The 19,995-nt window shown below is 41.7% G+C and overlaps 1 protein-coding gene across 1 annotated transcript in view; it reads right to left on the reverse strand.

The window, feature by feature from the left end:
• Positions 1-6,438: 6,438 nt before the first annotated feature.
• The window catches only part of EXOG (exo/endonuclease G), a 58,627-nt gene continuing 45,070 nt past the window's right edge, over positions 6,439-19,995 (reverse strand). Inside the window, exon 14 of the mRNA XM_082348719.1 lies at positions 6,439-8,631. The gene's annotated coding sequence lies outside the window, so the exon portion shown is untranslated. The remainder of the gene's footprint in view (positions 8,632-19,995) is intronic.

The raw sequence follows: 19,995 nt of genomic DNA on the forward strand, positions 1-19,995 counted from the left end.
ATTGATCTATGTTTCTGTTTTTGTGCCAGTACCATATTGTCTTGATTACTGTAGCTTTGTAGTATAGTCTGAAGTCAGGGTGTCTGATTCCTCCAGCTCCATTTTTTTCCCTCAAGACTGCTTTGGCTATTTGGGGTCTTTTGTGTCTCCATACAAATTTTAAGAATTTTTGTTCTAGTTCTGTAAAAAATGCCATTGGTAATTTGATAGGGATTGCACTGAATCTGTAGATTGCTTTGGGTAGTATAGTCATTTTCACAATATTGATTCTTCCAATCCAAGAACATGGTATATCTCTCCACCTGTTGGTATCATCTTTAATTTCTTTCATCAGTGTCTTTATAGTTTTCTGCATACAGGTCTTTTGCCTCCCTAGGTAGGTTTATTCCTAGGTATTTTATTCTTTTTGTTGCAATGGTAAATGGGGATGTTTCCGTAATTTCTCTTTCAGATTTTTCATCATTAGTGTATAGGAATGCAAGAGATTTCTGTGCATTAACTTTGTATCCTGCATCTTTACCAAATTCATTGATTAACTCTAGTAGTTTTCTGGTGGCATCTTTAGGATTCTCTATAGTATCATGTCATCTGCAAACAGTGACAGTTTTACTTCTTCTTTTCCAATTTGTATTCCTTTTATTTCTTTTTCTTCTCTGATTGCCGTGGCTAGGACTTCCAAAACTATGTTGAATAATAGTGGTGAGAGTGGACATCCTTGTCTTGTCCCTGATCTTAGAGGAAATGCTTTCAGTTTTTCACCATTGAGAATGATGTTTGCTGTGGGTTTGTCATATATGGCCTTTATTATGTTGAGGTAGGTTCCCTCTATGCCCACTTTCTGGGGAGTTTTTATCATAAATGGGTGTTGAATTTTGTCAAAAGCTTTTTCTGCATCTATTGAGGTGATCATATGGTTTTTATTCTTCAGTTTGCTAATATGGTGTATCACATTGATTGATTTGCGTATATTGAAGAATCCTCGCATCCCTGGATAAATCCCACTTGATCATGGTGTATGATCCTTTTAATGTGTTGTTAGATTCTGTTTGCTAGTATTTTGTTGAGGATTTTTACATCTATATTCATCAGTGATATTGGTCTGTAATTTTTTTGGTAGTATCTTTGTCTGGTTTTGGTATCAAGGTGATGGTGGCCTCATAGAATGAGTTTGGGAGTGTTCCTTCCTCTGCAATTTTTTGGAAGAGTTTGAGAAGGATGGGTGTTAGCTCTTCTCTAAATGTTTGATAGAATTCACCTGTGAAGCCATCTGGTCCTGGACTGTTGTTTGTTGGAAGATTTTTAATCACAGTTTCAATTTCATTACTTGTGATTGGTCTGTTCATATTTTCTATTTCTTCCTGGTTCAGTCTTGGAAGGTTATACCTTTCTAAAAATTTGTCCATTTCTTCCAGGTTGTCCATTTTATTGGCATAGAGTTGCTTGTAGTAGTCTCTTAGGATGCTTTGTATTTCCGCGCTGTCTGCTGTAACTTCTCCTTTTTCATTTCTAATTTTATTGATTTGAGTCCTCTCCCTCTTTTTCTTGATGAGTCTGGCTAATGGTTTATCAATTTTGTTTATCTTCTCAAAGAACCAGCTTTTAGTTTTATTGAGCTTTGCTGTTGTTTTCTTTGTTTCTATTTCATTTATTTCTGCTGTGATCTTCATGATTTCTTTCCTTCTGCTAACTTTGGGTTTTGTTTGTTCTTCTTTCTCTAGTTCCTTTAGGTGTAGGGTTAGATTATTTGAGATTTTTCTTGTTTCTTGAGGTAGGCTTGCATAGCTATAAACTTCCCTCTTAGAACTGCTTTTGCCACATCCCATAGGTTTTGGATTGTCATGTTCTCATTGTCATTTGTCTCTAGGTATTTTTTGATTTCCTCTTTGATTTCTTCAGTGATCTCTTGGTTATTTAGTAACATATTGTTTAGCCTCCATGTGTTTGTGTTTTTTACATTTTTTCCCTGTAATTGATTTCTAATCTCATAGTGTTGTGGTCAGAAAAGATGCTTGATATGATTTCAATATTCTTAAATTTACTGAGGCTTGATTTGTGACCCAAGATGTGATCTATCCTGGAGAATGTTCCATGTGCACTTGAGAAGAAAGTGTAATCTGCTGTTTTGGGATGGAATGTCCTATAAATATCAATTAAATCTATCTGGTGTATTGTGTTTCCTTATTATTATATCTATTTGGTGTATTGTGTTTCCTTATTATTTCCTTATTAATTTTCTGTTTGGATGATCTGTCCATTGGTGTAAGTGAGGTGTTAAAGTCCCCCACTACTATTGTGTTACTGTCGATTTCCTCTTTTATAGCTGTTAGAAGTTGCCTTATGTATTCAGGTGCTCCTATGTTGGGTGCATATATATTTATAATTGTCATATCTTCTTCTTGGATTGATCCCTTGATCATTATGTAGTGTCCTTCCTTGTCTCTTGTAACATTCTTTATTTTAAAGTCTATTTTATCTGATATGAGTATTGCTACTGCAGCTTTCTTTTGATTTCCATTTGCATGGAATATCTTTTTCCATCCCCTCACTTTCAGTCTGTATGTGTCCCTAGGTCTGAAGTGGGTCTCTTGTAGACAGCATATAGATGGGTCTTGTTTTTGTATCCATTCAGCAAGCCTGTGTCTTTTGGTTGCAGCATTTAATCCATTCACATTTAAGGTAATTATCGATATGTATGTTCCTATGACCATTTTCTTAATTGTTTTGGGTTTGTTTTTGTAGGTCCTTTTCTTCTCTTGTGTTTCCCACTTAGAGAAGTTCCTTTAGCATTTGTTGTAGAGCTGGTTTGGTGGTGCTGAATTCTCGTAGCTTTTGCTTGTCTGTAAAGCTTTTGATTTCTCCGTCGAATCTGAATGAGATCCTTGCTGGGTAGAGTAATCTTGGTTGTAGGTTCTTCCCTTTCATCACTTTAAGTATATCATGCCACTCCCTTCTGGCTTGTAGAGTTTCTGCTGAGAAATCAGCTGTTAACCTTATGGGAATTCCCTTGTATGTTATTTTTCATTTTTCCCTTGCTGCTTTCAATAATTTTTCTTTGTCTTTAATTTTTGCCAATTTGATTACTATGTGTCTTGGCGTATTTCTCCTTGGGTTTATCCTGTATGGGACTCTGCACTTCCTGGACTTGGGTGGCTATTTCCTTTCCCATGTTAGGGAAGTTTTCGACTATAATCTCTTCAAATATTTTCTCAGGTCCTTTCTCTCTCTCTTCTCCTTCTGGGACCCCTATAATGTGAATGTTGTTGCATTTAATGTTGTTCCAGAGGTCTCTTAGGCTGTCTTCATTTCTTTTCATTCTTTTTTCTTTATTCTGTTCCGCAGCAGTGAATTCCACCATTCTGTCTTCCAGGTCACTTATCCGTTCTTCTGCCTCAGTTATTCTGCTATTGATTCCTTCTAGTGTATTTTTCATTTCAGTTATTGTATTGTTCATCTCTGTTTGTTTGTTCTTTAATTCTTCTAGATCTTTGTTAAATATTTCTTGCATCTTCTTGATCTTTGCCTCCATTCTTTTTCCGAGGTCCTGGATCATCTTTGCTATCATTATTCTGAATTCTTTTTCTGGAAGGCTGCCTATCTCCACTTCTTTTAGTTGTTTTTCTGGGGTTTTATCTTGTTCCTTCATCTGGTACATAGCCCTCTGCCTTTTCATCTTGTCTATCTTTCTGTGAATGTGGTTTTTGTTCCACAGGCTGCAGGATTGTAGTTCTTCTTGCTTCTGCTGTCTGAGACCTAGGAATTATTTTCTAACCTCTCACATGTGAGGATTCGATGATTGTTAAGTGCTTGAATTCATGAAAGACAGAGACTTGAAGGCCAGACTAAGCAGTCTGGATTTTATTCCCTGCTAGTGTTGGAGGGTCTCCTGCAGAGGCGGGGGTGGCTGTGGCTCACCGTGGGGACAAGGACACTGGCAGCAGAAGTTCTGGGAAGTACTCCTTGGAGTGAGCCCTCCCAGAGTCCAAATGTTCCATTCTTTTATTCTTCTCTTTTTATATTTTTATGTCACAATATACTTCATTTTATCCACACATTTGTTAAAATGCTATTGTAGCTATAGATTTTTCTGTTGCATTTTTTCATTTATTTCAGCTCCAGAACATTTTTTGGTTCTTTTTTTACAATTTTTGTCCATTGTATTTTTCTTTTCTTCATGTTTTCATGATTTCATTGAATTGTCTTTTTTTCTTTCATTATAGCTCACTGAGGTTTCTTATAACAGTATTTTAAAATTATTTATTAGGTAGATTGCAGATAGTTCTAAGTCTTTGGGATTGGTAACTGGCAGACTTTTGCAGTCCTTTAGTAGTGCTAGATTACTTTGATTTTTTTTAATGTTCCTGGGGTTTTGTGCTACTTTCAATTCTGAAGTAGCAGGCACCTGCTCCAGCATTTACTACCTGTTTTCAGGAGAGAAACACCTTCTGTCAGCCCTGTAGAGTTAGAGATTCTGAGGCTTTCTCAGACCTTTATGGATAAACCTGTTTCATGCTTCTTATCACATCTTTTGGCAGAATTCGTGAGCTTATGTGCCATCTTTTGATCTTGCAACACAGTACGCTGGGTGCTGACAGCCCCTCTTTTCTTCTCCTAAGGGTGGTGCTAATGCAGAAATTTATGGTCTGTCTCTGGCCCGCAGATGTGAGCCAACTTTCTGTGTGTGTTCTCAAGCTGTCTGCCAAAGCTTGCCCTCAGTGCCTTGGTTGGGAGCACACATGGTGAACTGACCACAGTGTGAGGGTTTGTGTTGGTGAGGTGTGCAGAGCACCAAGGGTGCCCATTGGCCAGTTGGGAGGATCTATGGGTGAGGCATCCCTACTGGCTCATGGATGGGCTTTTTTTTTTTTTTAACATTTATTTATTTATCTATCTATCTATCTGCCCCGGGTCTTAGTTGCGGCACACAGATCTTCATTGCAGATGCGGGATCTTTTTAGTTGCAGCATGCGGGATCTTTTTAGTTGCGGCATGTGGCATCTTTAGTTGCAGCATGTGGGATCTAGTTCCCTGGTGAGGTATTGAACCCGGGCCCCCTGCATTGGGAGCGCTGAGTCTTAGTCACTGGACCACCAGGGAAGTCCAGTGGATGGGCTTCTTGATGGACTCTGGAGTACAGCTAGTAGTATCTGCCCCACATTAATGCCTTACCAGAATCCTATCTGCTACCTCTTCCCAACCCCCAGTCATGCAACTAACTCATAATTCAGCACTCTGGATGGGGCAAGAAAACAACGGGCCTTTTGGGCAGCATCTCACACAGTTGGAGAAGCTACATGCTCACTCACATGCTTTTACTTGCCCCTGCAGGAGAAATCATGGGCCAGGAAGATATCTCTTGGCCCTAAATTGTGCAATCTTGGGGGAGGCATGATGTTGGTAAAGTGAAACTATTCCCTTTACTTTGTCCAATGCATCCAAACTCATACTTTTTTTTTTTGCTCCAACATTGTGCTAGTACTTCTCTACTAGAAACCTGGATATCCACAAAGGCTCTTTTGTTCATGAGTGATGGCTTAAAATAGTATTTTCCAGGTGCCCCTGGACTCGAGCCAAGAGGAGCCAGTTAACAGATGACTGCAAAGTCCAGAGCTGGGACTGAGGTCTCTGTGCCTACTACCCTGTTCATGGGTGGGTGAGACTCCTCCTGGGCCCCTTGGTGTGTGGTGCTGGAACCCACAGCTCCCACAAAGACACTTTTGTCTGTGAATGAAGCCAAGTTGTTGAAGGGGGTCATGAGGAGGCACATCTTATTCAACCGTAATGCTCATGGAACTCCTCACTGGAATATATTCAAGTCAAATTGAGTAACTCAACCTGAGCTTCCTTTACTTTGCTTTTATATTTTCATTGGTCTTGAGGCCTCAACCAGGAGTCTTCCTCATTAAGGGAAGAAGTCCTAGAGAGAGAGAGAGAGAGAGAGAGAAGCTTCCATGAGACAGATTCTCATGGGGAAAAATGATTAGGTTCTTTGCCCCTCCTAATAGAATCCCATTCTCTATAAAACCACCCACACTTTCTTGACCCAGGTCAGAGTTTCTTCCCACGCTGCAAAAAGACCAGAACAAGTCAGGGAACTGTTACCTCTTCATCTATAGGAGTTCTCAGACTTTGCCTCACATCATTATTACTTGGAAAACATTTTAAAATTCCCATCCCCAGGACTTAGAAGCATTCAGTAAATTAGTATTTCTGGGCATCAGTATTTTTAAAATATCACCATGTTATTCAAATTTGCTGTCAAATTGAGAATAAGTACACTTGCCCTACTTAGTAAAAAAAAAAAAATGTGCATGTGAGTCACCTGAAAATATTGTTAAAAGGCAGTTTCTGTTTCAGAGCCCTGGGTTATGCCTAAAAGTCTGAAATCTGAACACAATTCAGGGACACAGACTACAGTACACTTAGACTACTAAGGGCCTCTTTTACACCGAAGTAAATAAAACTTGGTGACAAAATAACAAAACAAAAAACCTTATAAGTGATGACTGGAAGTGAAAATATCTGTACAATATATCACATTGGGAGGCTCTCATTATCATGAAGAAACTAACCAAATATAATTTCCAGTGATTTTTAATAACCAAAATTTATAAGATGAAGAAAATATCCTCCATTATGGTTTTCAGTAGCACTCTTTCAGAGATAAAAATTCTAGTTTCAGGAGAGGCTCAGCTTAAAAAACATAGGTCTCTGTTTTATCCAGAGTTTCCCAAATTCCAGTTACCTGCACACTGAATACAAATAAATGTTAATCAATTGCCTCCTACTGGCATTATAGCTTAATATTTTCCAGTGTGTTGACTCAGTTTCTTATTAACTATTATTTTCCTTTATTTTTCTTTCAGTTTTATTGAGATACAATTTCTACATACAGTACTGTAGAAATTGGAGGTGCACAGCATAATGACTTGACATATATTGTAAAAGGATTAGCAAACAACAATTTTTCTAATTTACTAAATACTTTATATGACAGTTTGGTAACTTCCATTTAAAACATAAGTTAAATTTACATCATTCATAACATTACATGAAATGGGCTGTGAAACTCTCAATGGTATTCAGTGTTCTGAAATTTGTACATAAAGCACACCTGGGGAAGTGCTAATTCATGAGACAAATTCTGCTCTTTTCTTTCTTTTACTGCAGTAGTCCCCTCCAAGACACGTTAGCCTGGAGGCTGAGTCTTCCGTGCCTTGGGGTGGGGCGGACCACTCTCCTCAGAGGAGGAGACCAGAAGGTCCTCATGGAGAACATGGACTGGGACATGGGTTAGGATCACCCAGATTCCTCTAAGATGTGAAACATCTGACTTGTAGGAGCAGGCTTCTCAGGAGGATGAAATGAAAGCTGTTCTGAACCTGGAGCCCTTCCCCCATCCCTTGTCCCATCATGAAGACAATTCTGGGGGGTTGGTCTGGAATGTGCACAGATGGTGGGGGTTGGGGGACAGTGCAGGCCTGGATTGGGCTCAGGTGAGGCGAGTTGGGTAGAGGCTGGGAGTCAATGCTTAGCACTGGGGCAGGTGGCCTTATGGTCATTTGATGTGCCTGTGTGTATCCAAGTCCAGTTGTACTGGGAAGAGGATGAAGACCATGGACAATTCCACAGATCAGGTCTCTGAGTATCCTCAGAGGAAAATAAGGACCCGAGTCTTACTTTTTTGGGGGGAGGGGAGGTTCTAGCAAAACTGGATGGAGACCTGGGAAGGTCTCTTGCCTGGGGCCTGAGTTTGGAGTCCTGGTCACATTTATGTGACCAGACAGGCTCTGGTCCACACACTGAGTCTACTTCAGGACACTTGAGTTGTGCCTTGTGGTTGATGACATAGTCCAGACCAAATGTCTTGGTGGCAAGCTGGGGACATCACAGGAGAAGATCCAGGCCTGTTGTCTGTCACCTTGGCAATGATGTTTGAGCACTGACCAATGTGCTTGGGTGCAGGTTGTGAGGTAATAATGACACCCTCATCCTGTCCTTTATCTGGTCCATAAGTTGAGAGCAAAGAGCTCAGTACAGAGTTCTTGATGTAAGGCTGTTCAAGGCAGATGGCCCTCATATCAGGTGTCTTGAGTGGTGGATGACCTGTGAAAACGAGTTCCTTGACAAATTTTTTAGTGACTGTGGACAGTAATTGGCTTGGAAGGATGCTGTGGGAGAAGACACCACAAATATAAAGTATATTTGAATTGCCTCTCAAGACAAAAAATAGAAGTGACCAAATAAAAATATTTGGAACCTATGAAATTAAATTTCACTGAAAAAGAAATAAAAACGATCATTTTACATATGAAGAGGCACCCAACCTCAAAGAGATGGTCGGGGAAAATACATTACAATGCCAATGTAACGTTTTTTTCCCCATTATATTGGAAACTTAAACTGCCTTTGTAGCGTCTCTTGTCAATATCAGTGGAAACAAGCCCTCTGATACACTCGTGCAGGGAGTATACATGACTAATGTCCTTTTAAAGGCAGTTTGTCCCCTCTTTTGCTTCTTTAGGTTCTGGGCTTTAGGGGTGCTGTGGGGCTGATGTTTGTGTGATGACCTTGATATATGCTGTGTCCTTGGGCCTCTAGTCAGTGTTCTTCAGGCATTGATCATTTGATTTCCTGTAGTAGAAGAAAAAGGGCAAAAAAATCACACAGAGATTGAATCAAGATGGTGGAATAGAAGGACGTGGAGTTCACCTTGTCCTGCAAATACTGAATACATCAAAAATACATCTACATGTGGGACAATCCTCACACAATACCTACTGAACACTAGCAGAAGATCTCAGACATCCAGAAGTGCAAGAAAGATCTCCACATAATGAGATAGGATAAAAGAAAAAAAAAAGGAAGAAAACAGGACAGGACTTGCACCCCTGGGAGGGAGCTGTGAAAGAGGAAATGTTCCCTCACCCTGGGAAGCCCCTTCACTGGTGCAGAGATCAGCTGGGACAGAAAGGGAGCTGCAGAGACTTGGAGGAGGGCACAGCAGCCAGTTTGCAGCAGACAAAACAAAGACCTGCACAAAGGATCTGTGCTACTTTGTGCAGTTCTCAGCCCAAGATGCATGCCTGCTGGTACGTGCGGGGGCTGGGTGCTGAAACTTGGGCTTCAGAGGACAGACCAAGGGAGAGGACTGGGGTTGGCTGCACGGAGACAGCCTGAAGGGGCTGGAGTATAGTATGTGCCCAAGCGGGGGTGTGCGCGGAAGAAGCCCAGGCCAGCCACAGAAGCGAAGCGCCATTGTTGAGGGGCAGGTGAAGGGAGGTGCAGGACCACCATAGCAGCCTCCTTCTTGGTGCCACCTCTATGAGCTCTGGGAGCGCACAGGTGCCAGCAAGTTGCCCACCCTTCTAGGCGGGGCTGAAATCAGATCTGATCCCCAGGGACTGCATGACATAGGAAGCAGGCCTGAAACCTAAGCCCTCTCCCCGTGGCTGTGCGATCTGCGGCTTTATGTCACTGCCACTGGAGTACAGTTGATTTACAATATTACATTAGTCTCAGGGGTACAACATATTGACTTAATATTTTTATAGATTATGCTCCACTTAAAGTTATGGCAAAATAATGGCTGTATTTTCCTGTGTTGTACAATATATCCTTGTTTGTTTATTTTCTACATAGGGGTATTGGATTAAGAGAAACAAACTACTATCTTTCCCTCCCTGCTTCCCTCTCCCCACCAGTAACCACTAATTAGTTCTCTGTGAGTCTATTGCTGTTTTGTTACATACATTCCTTTCTTGCATTTTTTAGATTCCACATGTAAGTGAGAACATAGAGTGTTTTTCTTTCTCTAACTTATTTCACTAAGGTATTATATAATACATTCTAGGTCCATCCATGTTGCTGCAACTGGCAGAATTTAATTCTTTTTTAATGGCTGAGTAATAGTCTATTGTGTATACACACCACATCATCTTTATACATCTTCTAATCCAAGAGCATGGGATTATCTTTCCATTTCTTTGAATCCTCTTTAATGTTCTTTATTAATGTTTTATAGTTCTCAGCATATAAGTCTTTCACCTCCTTGGTCAGGTTTATTCCTAGGTTTTGTGGGGGTTTTTTTGGTGCGATTTTAGAAGGTATTATTTTTTTACACTTCCTTTCTGATATTACATTGTTCGTGTAAAGGAATGCAAATGATTTCCAAATGTTAATCTTGTATCCTTCTACTTTGCTGAATTAATTTATTAGATTTAGTAGCTTTTATGTGGAGTCCTTAGGGTTTTCTATATATAGTATCATGTCATCTGTATATAGTGATGATTTTACCTCTTTCCTTCCAATTTGGATACCTTTTATTTATTTCTCTTGTCTGATTGCTGTGGCTAGAACTTCAATACTATGTTGAAGAGAAGTGGTGAGAGTGGGCATCCTTGTCTTGTTCTAGATTTCAGGGGGAAGGCTTTCAGCTTGTCACTGTTCAGTATGATATTGGCTGTGGGTTTGTCACAAATGGCTTTTATTATGTTGAGATATGTTCCCTCTATTCCCACTTTGGTAAGGGTTTTTATCATGAATGGATGTTGAATTTTGTCAAGTGCTTTTTCTGCATCTGTTGAGATGGTAATGTGGTTTTTGACTTTTCTTTTGTTAATGTGGTGTATTACATTGATTTGTGTATGTTGAACCATCCTAGTGAACCTGGGATGAATCCCACTTGGTCGTGGTGTATGATCTTTTTAATGTGTTGTTGGATTCAATTTGCTAATATTTTGTTGAGAATTTTTCTATCTATATTCATCAAAGATATTGGCCTGTAATGTTCTTTTTTTAAAAATTTATTTATTTATTTTTGGCTGCATTGGGTCTTCATTGCTGCACGCGGGCTTTCTCTAGTTGCAGCGAGTGGGGGCTACTTTTCATTGTGGTGCACAGGCTTCTCATTGCGGTGGCTTCTCTTGTTGTGGAGCATGGGCTCTAGGCACACTGGCTTCAGTAGTTGTGGCACTTGGGCTCAGCAGTCGTGGCTCGTGGGCTCTAGAGTGCAGGCTCAGTAGTTGTGGTGCACGGGCTTAGTTGCTCTGCAGCATGTGGGATCTTCCTGGACTAGGGATTGAACCCATGTCCCCTGCATTGGCAGGCGGATTCTTAACCACTGCGCCACCAGGGAAGCACAGTGGTTTGTTTTTTTTGTTTTTGTGGGGTTTTTTTTTTTTTTGCTTTATACTTATTTTAATTTCTGCACTGGAAAAGAAAAGGAAGGTGTAAACGAGGACAGGTTAGTTTACAGTGACTCCATCTTTGCCTTTAAATTAATCTTTGTTCTTGGGAACAGAGGGGGATGGAGAGACAGGAAAACATCAAAGCACAAGAGTGAACTGGTGACCAAAATGCCTCCCCGTCCAGCTAACTAGGGATCTAAAAGCCTGGAGGCAGCGCTGTAAACACTGACAGACGTCAGTTAAGATACATTAAAAAAAAAAAAAAACCCATAATTCCATTCTCAAAATCAAGCACAAAAACTGACAGTGAAACATGGGTTCCACGTGCGCCCATCGGGCCGGAATGAGCGCCACCTGCTCTACCGCATTGGCCCTGCCGGACAGGAAGGACCCACAGGTAGGGAGTGGGAGGGGATGCAACCTCCCAGAGCCACAGGTGGGTCTGTGGGCCTTGGAGGCTCTGCCTCTGGAATGTTCCACGCGGGCAGGTGGTGGGTTTGAGTCATGCGCCACATGTGGTTGAAGTGCTCACTTTATTTTCCATGTGCAAACTGTCACCTCTTTTTCATTTCTTATTTTGTTTATTTGGGTTCTCTCTCTTTTCTTCTTGGTGAGCCTGGCCAGAGGTTTGTCAATTTTGTTTACCCTTTCAAAGAACCAGCTCTTGGTTTTGTTGATTTTTTCTGTTGTTTTTTAAATATTTATTTTATTTATCTCCACCCTGATCTTTATTATTTCCTTCTTTCTGCTGACTTTAGGTATTGTTATTCTTTTTCTAATTCTTTTAGGTGGTAGGTTAGGTTGTTTACTTGAGATTTTTCTTGTTTTTTTGATGAAGGCCTGTATTGCTATGAACTTCCCTCTAAGAACTGCTTTTGCTGCGTCCCATAGATTTTGTATGGTTGTGTTTTCACTGTCGTTTGTCTCAAGTTATTTTTTAAATTTCATTTTTGATTTTGTCATTGACCAATTGGTTTTTTAGTAACGTGTTATTTAGTCTCCATGTAATTGTTTTTTTCTCATTTCTTTTCCTGTGGTTGATTTCTAGTTTCATGCCATTGTGGTCAAAGAAGATGCTTGAAATAATTCCTATACTCTTAAATTTGTTGAGGTTAGTTTTGTGCCATAGTATGTGGTCAATCCTAGAGAATGTGCCATGTGCACTTGAAAAGAATGTGTATTCTGATTTTTGTTTAATGTAATGTCCTGAAAATATCAATTAAGTCTAACTGTTCTATTGTATCATTTAGGATCTCTGTTTCCTTATTGATTTTCTGTCTAGAAGATCTGTCCATTGATGTGAGTGGGGTGTTAAAATCTCCTATTATTATTGTATTCCTGTCAGTTTCTCCTTTTATGTCTGTTAGTATTTGTTTTATGTATTTGGGTGCTCCTATATTAGGTGCATGTATGTTGACGAGTATAAAATCCTCTTCTTGTATTGATCCTTTTATCATTATATAGTGTCCTTCTTTATCTTTCTTTATAGCCTTTGCTTTAAAGTTATTGTCTGATATGAGTCTTGCAGCTCCTGCTTTCTTGTCATTTCTGTTTGCATGAAATACCTTTTTCCATCCCCTCACTTTCAATCTATGTGTGTCCTGTGCCCTAAGATGGGTCTCTTGTAGGCAGCATACTGTAAGCTCTTGTTTTTTTTATCCAGTCTGCCACTCTATGTCTTTTGATTGGAGCACTCAGTCTGTTGACATTTTTTTTTTAAAGTGCATACTTTATTCAGATATCCTTAGTGTTTTTTTAATGTTTTTATTTATTTTATTTATTTATTTTTGGCTGTGTTGGGTCTTTGTTGCTGCGCACGGGCAGCTAGCGGGGGCTGCTCTTCATTGCAGTGCATGGGCTTCTCATTGCGGTGGCTTCTCGTTGCGGAGCATGGGCTCTAGGCGTGTGGGCTTCAGTAGTTGTGCCATACAGGCTTAATTGCTCTGCGGCTTGTGGGATCTTCCCGGACCAGGGCTCAAATCCGTGTACGCTGCATTGGCAGGTGGATTCTCAACCACTGCACAGCAGGGAAGCCCTCCACTGACATTTATGGTAATTATTGATACATATGTATTTATTGCCATTTCAAACCTTGTTTTCCAGTTGATTCTTTGTTTCTTCTTCATTCCTTTCTTTTTCTTTTTCCTTTTGTGGTTTGATGATTTCCTTTTATTTTATGCTTGTGTTCTCTTCTTTTTGGTTTTTGTGAATCTGTTGTATGTTCTTGATTTGTGGTTGCCCTGTTTTTCAAGTATTGTTAACTCCTTGCTATATCTGCTTGCTTTGCTGTTCCTTGTGTTTATCATTGCTTTCACAAATAGGTTTTGTTTTTTTTGTTTTTCTTTTTGATCCATATACTGGCTAATTTAAGCGATTTACTTTCCAATTGTGGTTTTCTCCTTTCTATTTCTTCTTGCATCTTTTCTATTTAGAAATGACCTTTCAATATTTCTTTCAGGATAGGTTTAGTATTGCTGTATTCTTTTAGTTTTTGCTTGTTTGAGAAATTCTTTATTTCTCCTCCTATTCCAAATGAAAATCTTGCTGGGTATTCTAGATTGCATATTTTTCTCTTTCAAGACTTAGAATATATTTTGTCACTCTCTTCCTGCCTGCAGTGTTTCTGTAGAGAAATCAGCTGATAGACTCATGGGGGTTCCCTTGTAAAGAACTCTTTTTCTCTTGCTGACTTTAGAATCCTCTCTTTAACTTTTGCCATTTTTATTATAATATATCTTGGTGTAGGTCTGTTTGGGTTCATCTTGTCTGGGACCCCCTGTGCTTCCTGTATCTGGATATCTGTTTCCTTCTTTAGGTTTGGGAACTTTTCAGCCATAATTTCTTCAAATACATCTTCAATCCCCTTTTCTCTTTCTTCTCCATCTGGAATCCCTATAACACGTAGATTGGCCTGCTTTATATTATCCCATAGGTCTCTTATATTGCTTTCTTTTTTCCTTTGGCTTTTTGTCTGCTCTTCTGATTGGGTAATTTCCATTATTCTATCTTCCAGATCACTTATTCTTTCTTCCACATTATTCATTCTGCTATTCACTGCCTTGAGCTCAGCTTTCATCTCGGGAAATGAATTTTCTAATTTTTCTTGGCTCCTCCTTATAGTTTCTAGTTCCTTTTTACAGTAATCTGCATTTCTATCGATAGACTTCCTTAATTCCTTCAGTATTTTCATTACCTCCTTTTTGAAATCAGTGTCTATTAGACTGAAGAGGTCTGTTTCATTGCTTGTTCCTTCAGGGGAATTTTCTTGGTTTTTTAGCTGAGAGTGGATCCTCTGCTTCTTTATTTTGGTTCTATGGTTCTATTTCTCTTAGTCTGTGAGTTTAGGAAAACAAGTATCTACTGTAGTCTTGGAGGGCTGTTTATATGCGGGGGCATCCCTGTGTAGCTTGTGTGGGTTTAACTTTTTTTTGGCATGAAGGCTGCTTTTGGTTTGGATGCTTGCCGTCTCTTACCTCAGTGTGTGCTGGCTGGTATCCCCTTGATAGGGGGTGTGCAGGTGTGCAGGTGCATGGCTTGCACAGACTCCCAGGAAGGCAGGGGCAGTGGCTGGCTCCTAGTCATGGGTCCCTCTGCAGCGGCAGCGGTGGGTCGCAGGCCCCTGAGGAAGATTGCCCAGGATCTCGGGACCCTAGGTGGCGGCGGTGGGTCGTGCGGCCTCTCGGAGGTGGGGGCAGTGGTCAGTGCCAGGTTGCAGGGCCATCAGCAGTGGCGGCGGACCATGCACACTCCTGGGGAAGTTGGCCCCAGATCATGGGACCCTTGGCAGTGGGCTAAGCAGGCTCCTGGGAGGGTGAGGGCAGTGACCTGCACCCACTCACAGGACCCTCAGTGGCGGTGGTGGCAGCAGTCCAGGCCCGTTCTGGAGTCCAAGATGGCAGCCACGGCTCATGCCCACTGTTGGAGCTCGAGAGGCGGTAGGCGGTGCCTTGCTGCCTGTGAGTGGGCAGAGAAGGAGCTCCTATGGCAGGCCCGCCCCTCTCCTCGTGTGCCCCACCCCCCGAAAATGGTGCCTTGACTCTCTGGCGGGCTCAGGCTTCTTCCCCAACTCCCTCAGTTGTGGCACACTGCACCCTCGCCCCCTCAGGCTGTCTCCACACAGCCGACCCCAGTCCTCTCCTCCGGGTCTGACCTCCGAAGCTCAAGCCTCAGCACCCAGCCCCCACCCGTCCCAGTGGGCGAGCGGACAAGTGTCTCAGGCTGTGGAGAGCCAGGCAGCACTGATCATGTATGCAGGTCTCTATCCGCTTTGCCCTCCAAACACCTGTTGCTGCACTCTGCTCTGAGGCAAAAACTCCCCCTCTGTCTCTGCCAGTGAGGGGACTTCCCAGTGTGTGGAAACCTTTCTACTTTCACAGCTCCCTCCCAGAGGCACAGGTCCTGTCCTGATTCCTTCTCTCTCTCTTTTTTTCTTCTGCCCTACCCTGTTACCTGGAGATTTTCTTGCCCTTTTGGAAGTCTGAGATCTTCTGGCAGTGTTCAAGTAGATGTTCTGTGAGAGTTGTTCCACACGTAGATGTATGTTTGATGTATCTTTGGGGAGAAGCTGAGCTCCACGTCCTACTCCCCTGCCATCTTGATCCCATCCTACCCCAGGACATTTCTACAGGACAGGTGTTATTTACAGCCCCACAGGCCTTGTGACTATTAAGTGCCCAAGACCACCAGTTTTAACGTTGCTGTTATGGAAAATGGCCACATGGCGGCAGGATTTCTTCATGCCCCACTCTGGGAACTTGGGCAACCAGAGCCTTAGTGAAAGTCGTGTTTCTGGGTTGTAAATTGGAGTGAACATGCCAAAACAAACATGCAAGTGATGCTGTCTCATTACTTCTTCCCCCTTACCCTTCACCCCTGGGACAAATGCCAACCCCTGCAAATCGCTCTACTGAGGGTGCTGTCCTCCGGAGGTGGGGCGACTGTAAAGGAGGAGGATGGAGGTGGGAACCTTCCCAGCTGGAGACGTGGAGACCAGGTGACTTTTCAAAGCTCTTGCAGCCCAGAGGGTCTACCCTGCTTTACGTGCACTGGGTTTGGTTTAGCTGTAGGAGTGCAGGCCTGGATCTGGAGATGGTGGTCCCATGCACAGGGGACCAGCCACTCCTGGTCCAAGGAAAGCTCATTTCCTGGCACATCCTTCCCAGCCCCGAGTCCCTGGACAGGCCAGTCCTTGGGATTGAAGCCTGCCAAGGCTCCAGCGATGTGACACCAGCTTGGGTCAGCAAGGCCTGAAGTTGATCATATGAGGCATTTCTTTGTTTTCATTTTTTTTTTTTAATTTTAATTTTCTAGTGGAGTATAGTTGATTTACAATGTTGCGTTATTTCAGGTGTTTGGCAACTTGCTTCAGTTATACATAGACATATATCTGTTCTTTTTTGGATTCTATTCCCATATAGGTTACTACAGAGTGTTGAGTAGAATTTCCTATGCTATACAGTAGGTCCTTGTTGATTATCTATTTTATACATATTAGTGTATATATGTTAATCCCAACCTCTAATTTATCCCTTTCCTCTACCTTTCCCCTGTGGTAAACATAAGTGTGTTTTCTAAGTCTGTGAGTCTGTTTCTCTTTTGTAAATTACTTCCTTGGTATCAATTTTTAGATTCCACCTATAAGTGATATCATATGATATTTATCTTCCTCTCGGATTTGATGCCAAAATCTTGGCTTTCTGTGCACCAATGCCAAACAGAAATATAGAGACAGAGTTTTGGAGAAAAAGAAAAATAGCTTTATCTTTGACAGGGAAATGGGAAAATACAGCGCACTAGCACCTCAAGAACTGTGACCCCCTTCCCTGGGGGGAAGTCCTATAGGTGAGGCTCGAAGTCCGGGGTAGGTGATAAGGATCAAAGTGGTGAAGGTCTGCATTTTTCTTCTTTCTGCATTATTTCAAAACAGTCACAGCTAGCATCAGGCAACCCGGTAATTGGGTCCGTTCATCTCTAAATTATCAGCCTGCAACCTTCTTTCTGAAATGCAGAATGCTACAAGGGGAGATTTGCTACAGGGGAGTGCAGGGAGTGTAAACACAAAGTGCAGGATGTAATTCACACAAGATTAGAGTGTGTTAGGGGCAGGATATAATTCAAACAGAGTTAAGGAGTGATAGGTGCAGGATGTAATTCACATAGTGTCAGAGAGTGTTAGAGGTTAGCTTTGTGAAAACCAAATCTAGTTACAGACACTACAGATGAGTGATAGTTAAAATGAAACTAGGATTGATTACCTCTTTCAAGCCAGTTTATGTTTCTCCTCTAGCCTGTTTACTGTTCACTTTCTTTTCCTTGTTAACAGGAGAGGAAAAACCTCATTTCTATTTTTGTTGCAACAGACTTACTTCACTTAGTATGATCACTGCTGGGTCCATCCATGTGGCTGCAAGTGGCATTATTTCATTCTTTTCATGACTGAGTAATATTCCATTGTTTCTATCTACCACTTCTTCTTTATCCATTCATCTGACGATGGACAATTTGGTTGCTTCCATGTCTTGGCTATTGTAAATAGTGCTGCAGTGAACCTTGGGGTGCATGTGTGTTTTTGAATTATGGTTTTCTCTGGATATATGCCAAGGAGTGGGATTCCTTGATGATATAGTAGCTCTATTTTCAGTATTTAAGGAACCTCCATACTGGTCTCCGTACTGTCTGTTACCACTTTAAAAATCGCACCAACAGTGTAGGAGGGATCTCTATCCTTCACGCCCTCTGCAGCATTAATTGTTTGTAGACATTTTGATGATAATCATGCGGCCTGTTGCGACGTGATACCTCGTTGTAGTTTTGACCTGCATGTCTCTAACAATTACCGATGTTGAGTATCTTTTCATGACCTTTCTTTAAACAGTGTGAGTAAAATTTGGCTGCTGCAACTGCCTTCTTGAAAATTTGCAATCTTTGTATTGTTTTTTGATTACCTACACAAGGACATTTCTTGAGGGCAGGAGTCATTTAAATCCCTGTAGTCCTGGTGAATACTGAGTGCCCGAAAGCACTAGTTTTAAATCTTGGCACAATCTTGTTGGAAAGGAAACTGGTAACAGCCAGTATAAAGAACAGTATGGAGGTTCCTTAAAAAACTGCAAATAAAGGTACCAGATGATCCGGCAATCCCACTCATGGGGGTATATCCAGAGAAAACCCGTATTTGAAAAGACCCACCACCACAATGTCCACTACAGTAGTATTTACAATAGCCAAGACATGGAAGCAATGAAAATGTTCACCAACAGATGAATGGATAAAGAAGATGTGGTACATATAGACAATGGAGTATTACTCAGGCATTAAGAAGAATGAAATAATGCCACCTACAGCAACACAGATGGACCTAGAGATGATCAGACTCAGTGAAGTAAGCCAGAAAGGGAAAGACAAAGATCACATGATATCACTTATAAGAGGAAACCAAAAATTGATACAAATGAAGTCATTTACAAAGCAGAAACAAACTCACAGACTTAGAAAACAAACTTATGGTTACCAAAGGGGAAAGGTGGCAGAAGGGATAAATGAGGAGGTTGGGATTAGCACATAAACCCCAATATATATAAAATAGATAATCAACAAGGACATTCTGTATAGCACAGGGAACTCTACTCAACACTCTTTAATAACCTATATGGGAAAGGAATCGGAAAGAGAACAGATATGTGTCTATCTATAACTGAATCACGTTGCCGAACACCTAATAAACCACAACACTGTAAATCAACTATACTCCACTAGAAAATAAAAATTAAATTTAAAAAAACCCCTAAAACTAAGAAATGCCTCATATGATCACCTCAGGCCTCACTGACCCAAGCTGGTGTCACATCCCTGGAGCCTTGGCAGGCTTCAGTCCCAAGGCCTGGACTGTCCAAGGGACTCAAGGAGCTGGGAAGGATGTGCCAGGAAATGAGCCCTCCTTGGACCAGGAGTGCCTGGTCCCCTGTGCATGGGACCACCATCTCCAGATCCAGGCTGGCACTCCTACAGCTAAACCAAGCCCAGCACACCCAAAGGAGGGTAGACTCTCTGGGCTGCAAGAGCTTTGAAAAGTCACCTGGTCTCCACGTCTCCTGCTGGGAAGGTTACCACCTCCATCCTCCTTCTTCACAGTCGCCCCACCTCTGGAGAACAGCACCCTCAGCAGAGTGGTTCTCCAAGGGTTGGGTTCTGCCCCGGGCAAGAAGGGTAAGGGGGAAGAGGTAATAAGACACAACCCCTTGGAATTTCTCTTTTTTTTTTGGCCCTGGGGCTTGTGGGATCCTAGTTCCCTGACCAGGGCTCCAACCCGCACCCCCTGCATTGGAAGCGAAGAGTCTTAACCACTGGACACCAGGGACACTCTCTCGGGTGTTTGTTCTAGCACATACCACTCAAAGTTACAACTGGGGAACACAACTTTCCCTAAGGTTGTTGTTGCAGGAGTAACCGGAGCTGGGTATGAGAAAATGCTGCCGCCTTGTGGCTGGTTCCTGAAACAACAACTTTAAATCTGGTGCTCATGGGCACATGTTCATATTCACAAGGCCTGGGGGGCTGTAAATGACACCTGCCGTCAAGAAATGTCCTGCGGTAAGCAATCCAAAAAACATTCAAATCAGGGCAGAATGTCACGAAACCAATTTCAAGAGGTAACTTTTACTCATACTGTTTTAAAAAAAAGCACATGCCAAGATGCTCAACATGACTAATTATGAGAGGAACACAAATCAAAACTGCAACGAGGTCTCACCTTGCACCAGTCACAATGGCCATTGTCCAAAAGTCTACAAACTATAATAGCTGGAGATGG

The sequence above is a fragment of the Balaenoptera borealis genome (genome assembly GCF_965194805.1).
Source record: "Balaenoptera borealis genome assembly, chromosome: 12".
In the NCBI taxonomy this organism is placed as follows: domain Eukaryota; kingdom Metazoa; phylum Chordata; class Mammalia; order Artiodactyla; family Balaenopteridae; genus Balaenoptera; species Balaenoptera borealis.